This window comes from Geospiza fortis, unplaced genomic scaffold (genome assembly GCF_000277835.1).
Source record: "Geospiza fortis unplaced genomic scaffold, GeoFor_1.0 scaffold84, whole genome shotgun sequence".
NCBI classification, from domain to species: domain Eukaryota; kingdom Metazoa; phylum Chordata; class Aves; order Passeriformes; family Thraupidae; genus Geospiza; species Geospiza fortis.
Window position 1 is genome coordinate 1,723,632 of NW_005054363.1, and position 5,416 is coordinate 1,729,047.

Here is a 5,416-nt window from a genome sequence, read left to right on the forward strand (position 1 = left end):
ATTAGATCATGGGAGGGGCTACACTTCTTCAAGTCCAGTTTTGTCTGGAGTTGCAGGTATGTATGGGAACTTCTGTTTGGTGTTTTTCTCACCATCTTGTCAGACTGATTTCTCTGGGGTCCCCAACATAAGGAGGATGTGGACCTGTTGGAGTCAGTCCAGGGAAGGGTCACAAAGATGATCAGAGGGCTGGGGTACCTCTCCTGAAAGTAGGCTGAAAGAGATGGGGTGATTCATTGGAAAAGAGAAGGCTCCAGGGAGACCTTAGAGCACCTTCCAGTACCTAAGGGAGGCCCATAAGATGGGGACAGACTTTTTAGTAGGGCCTGTTGTGATAGGACAAGGGATAATGGTTTTAAACTAAAAAAGGGTAGATTTAGATTAGATATAAGACAGAATTCTGGTTTTTACAATGAGGGTGATGAAAAACTCAAACAGGTTGTCCAGAGAAGTTGTGGATGCCCTATCCCTGGAAACATTCATGGCCAGGTTGGATGACACTCTGAGCAACTTGGCTCATGGTAGAGGGTTGGACTAGGTGACATTGAAAGGTCCCTCCCAGCCCAAACCATTCTGTGACTCTATACAGAGAGCCTATAAAGCAAATGAAACCAAATTAAATCCAATTGTCAGCCAGCTTGGCACTTTCTTACTCACAGCCACTCTATTTGCCAGATGTAGCACAGTATGGATTGCCTGAACAGTGGCAACAGTTTCTTCCTGAGCATCCTTTTCTGTGTGCAGGTAGAACAGAAACATGCTTTTACCACACTTAGTGCAGGCCTTTTGCATTCAGCTCCAGGGTTCTTGTATAAGCAAAAGGAGAGTGACTGAGGCTTTGCCAGAGGGTAACAACATTGAACTTGTAGGCAGAATTGCTTCTTCTGAAGCCTTCCCAGCCCTGCTGCCCACAGAGGTGCCTAGTGTGACCCTCCTCCATCAAGCTGCGGCACACAGCAGGGTGCTGTGCATTCCCAATCCTGCCTGCAGCTCCTTCTTGCTCTGGCTTTCACCTGAGCTTGTCTTCTAAGCATATATGCACCATGGGAACCCCATGCCTCCCGCTGGCTTCCGTGCCTTTATTTCTGTCTGAGGGTGGTTGTTTTTTCAAACCATCTTGTTCCCCTTTTCTTCCTTTGACTGTAGAGATGATGTAGGCTTCTACAGCACCATGTGCCTGGGGAGCACACTGTGGTCTTGCACCACTGCAGGACTGCAGTGGGTACAAGGAACTGATTCATCTTGCCCCCACAGATTGAGCACGCTGCCTGAAGGATGAGGAGATTATTTAAGTGATCTGTTCTACAGTAATCAAACACCTTTCCTCACCACTACACATGCACATTAATGTGAATCCTTTACTGTTTAGAGAAACTTCAGGGGGGAAATGTCCTTTTGCTACTTAAGAGGGAGCATTAGCCAATCCTTTCTTAATTTGTGCACAGAGGCTTTTATCTTCACCCACCTGATTCTGCTGGCCTTCCTTGGGAGATCCATGGATCCAAATTAAGGGGCATGCTGTTCTTGACCATACAGAAAAGTTCCTTGCAAGGTTATGGAAGCCTTTGTGAGTCAGTTCCCGGGGACTCAACCAAATGAACTTCGTTTTCATAACTAAAGAAGGAAACCACAACAGTCTGAGCATTTAAAGCATCATTTAATTACAGATTTGTTTTGCATGGAAGGTAAAGTGGCGTAAGCCTTCCTAGAGAGGATCTGACTTCCATGAAGGCAATGTCTCATCTGCTCTGTCCAATATTTTATGGTCAGGAAGCAGACAAATGAAGCAGGCTGACTGCACATGAGTCTCCACCTCAGCAGCAGAAGCAACGCTCTACTTACTATTATTTGGCCAGAGAAGTCTTCCAGTCTTTCCCAGTGAATGCTGTCCACAGGAAGGGTTTTGATGAGAGCTCCTCGAGTATGATGGAAACCCCATGAAAAGCAGAAGGTGCAAAGCAGTGAGGGGACATCATGTGGTGAGAAGCCAGTTGGTGGAAGCCAAGTGCAGCACAATTATTCTCTTACTTGCTTTTTACCTTCATCTGCATCAGATGCTCACACTAAAAGTCATTCCACCTTCCATCTTGATGAAAAGGACTTCCTTTTAGAGCTGGCATTTGGGAGTTTTACATCCTTTCTTATTTGTTTCCTCTCCCTTTTTTTAATTATAGCCATAATGCAGATGATCCAATGTGATATGAGATCAGCCTTTGAGCTTTGGTGAATGCAGCAGAAAATTACTCCTGAAGAGGAACATATCAGAGGAACTGCTTTCAAATCCAAGTTTCCTGTGCAATAGAATTATTCCTATTTAAATAAAGGACTTCAGCACTTCTACTCAGCAGCACCTCTCTATACAAAGTGAGGGTTATTCCCTCTTGACACAGCTTTTTCTGCACTTCTCAGAAAATGACTCTATTAAAACCAAACATTAGTCCATCCAAGTGCCTAAAATCAATGACCATTTTATATTCAATGGAATCCTTACTTTCTAAAAAATATCACAATGAAACTGCTCTATTTTCCTTCCCCTTATTGTTACTATTATTACCTCATGAATGCTCCAAAGAGAAACAGCTGCATCTCCTTTAATTCTCAGCTTCTAAGACTTATCTGGATGTGGCTTCATGCTCTAGGAGTCAATAGACTCAAGCCAATTTGCAATAAAACTAATAAAGAAAATGGTCCTGATAAGATGTGGCATTTGGAAAACTTGGATTTAGTTTGCTCAGCAATGTAAACATTTCCCAAGGTGAGTTTTACCTAGAAATGCATGCTGCAGCATCATGGTGTCAGAAGCTTCCATTCACAGGGGCTGACACCCATTGAAACATCCAGAGTTTGTGGTCAGGTACCTCAGAAGCAAGACCTGCAGCAGTTGGGCTTTGCTGGGATTAAACACTTATTACTGGAGCTGGATGCACAGCTGAAAGAATAGACTCAGGCTGGGTTACTTGAGCAGGGTGTTAGGAGAAGCTAGTGTGTGGATTTATGGACACTGCCCATGTGATGGGGTCTCTGTGGTCGAGATGACCTTGAGGTGTTAGAAAGTCTCTTTTTCCCAGTTTTGAGACCAAAGAAGAAGATAGACTTCTTTGGCTCTCGTTCTTAAGGCTGTTTATTTTCTGTTATCCATAACATTCTTTTTCTGACCCGACGAGGTTTGTCCAGCAGGTCAGGTTGAGGCACACTGACTGCCTTGGGGCAGTGTTATCTTTTTATACTAAAAACTATGTGCACATTACTTACAATAATTTTCTAATATCTATCACCTATGTTAGACAGTTTGTTTCTACTCTAACCCAATCAAAAAGAGCCACCATCACAGCAGAAGATGGAGGCTAAGAAGAAGAAGGAGAAAGACTGGACATGCCCAGATTCCTCCATCTTGCTTCCTGAACCCCCATTCTAAAACCTCAAAATTCTACATTTTCACCCTGTGATAAATTCACTATCATTCTGTTCAAACTCTTGTGGCTTGTACGTCTTCATACAAAGTTGGTAGTTTTCTCCATGGGTTAAGATTGAAAGCACAGGTGTGTTTGACTCTGTGCCAAGGTCTCTGAGCTCCCTGCCAGGGTCTTGAGTCCTCCAGGGCAGTCAGAGGAATTTCCTGGGTTCCAACACCCATGCTCTGCAGGAGCTGTGGGTAGCTGCTCACCAATGAAATGTACCGTTTCACAGAACTGGAAGTACCTCATCTTTTTAAACAATGTTTTTCTTTCAGGATCCCAAAATATGTCTGTCTGTGGCAATCACTACAGGGATATTTAGACTGGCTGTCAACAAGCCACAGAAGGTCTTCTCAGATGCCTGGTGCTTTGTCCAGCAGATGACTAGATTTACCACAGGAGCACCCTATAGCCTTCTGGTAGAGCTGAAGGCAATGGGAAGGCCCAAAGGAGAGGATTCAGAGGCACAGCTTGGGTGTGGAATTAAGAATGTGTCTTAATTCCTTCAACACATCCTGTGTCAGAATCCAAACAGCCTCACCAGCTATCCTGCTCCTGCACATGAAAAATGGCATCACTGTAAATAAATAAAACCCAAAGTCCCCTAACCTATGGCATCAGAAGTAGCAGGACCTCTCTGAGAAGTTAGTAAGTATGAAGAAGGAAAGTCTGTGGCCTCTACAGTAAGTCCTGTTGGCTACTCCTTGTTGGGATTTCTTCTGCCAAACCTCTGCTGTAGGCCAGCACTGGCATCCCCTGTAGCCAGCCCCCTGTGCCACGTTTCCTTCTGTCAAAACACGGAGGAATTGGAGCACATGCAAAGACAGAAATGTAAAAATGTCTTTTTCTACCACACTTGGAAAAAAACCTCCCTGTGGAGGACCTGAGGGAGCAGGTGAGTTTTACAGGGCCCGTTCAGCCAGCTGGGTTACAAGGGAGTCTCCTCAGCTGCAGCCCCTTAGGGAGCCTGAGGCTATTTTTAAATCAGTAAAATGAAGAAGTCTGGGGGTTTGGGAGGCTGATTAGCTCCACAGGGCACCTACAGATCTCAGAGGCAGCTGAGGTGAGACAAAGCCTGCCTGCAACACACCTGCCTGTTTCTGCCCTTGAGCATCCCTTGGCCACTGATGGTCCCTCCTCAGCCAAGGGGCTGCCAAAGCTCCTCTCCTTCAGAAGGGAGACCTGGCTGGATTTATGTGCCTTAGGCCCTCAATCCCATCCCATTAATTTAATGCTGGTGACACAGCTCACATGCAACTGTTCTCTCAGCTTCAACCCGGTCTCCCAGCAACTGCTCCTCAGCCTTTCCTGGTGTCTCTCCACACACCTTTACCCACACGGGCACAGGACACAGGGCTTGGCTCACTGCATCTTTCCCATGTCAGAAAGAGCCCAAGACTCTTTTAGAGCATTTTATATCTGTTTAGAGGCAAACTTTGCATTTGTTTTGATGAAATGAAAATAGCTGGAGGTTTATGATGCTAGCAGCCTGCAACTATGCCTGCTAGTGCAGCAAACCTGCGGCAGGGAAGAATGGCTCTGTGCTCTGCTACTCCTGCCAGGAGCATCCCTGGCACTTCCCAGACTGCTGCATTTTTCCTCTGGATAAAGCTTGGATTGGCAAAAAATGCCAACGTTTTTAATCACTGCCTTTTCTATCTCAGGGGAAAAAGAAAACAATTTTAAACAGAACAATTTTCTTCAGGCATTTACATTCATAACAATTTAGCCTGCCCAGCTCCACCCCTGAGTGTCCATCCACCCCCCCTGCAGAGGGGCACATTGCACAGGTAGTGAGGTAGTGGGGACCATTTAATTTGTTTTGTCCTGACACACTGGAAGCATCTGTGTGGGCACAGGGGCAGAGCTGCAGCACTGCAAGAGCATTTCTCCACCACCTCCTGTGTCACTCCACAGGCAAGTGAGGGGCTTGGAGGAAGCTTTCTTGTCACGTCAGATGT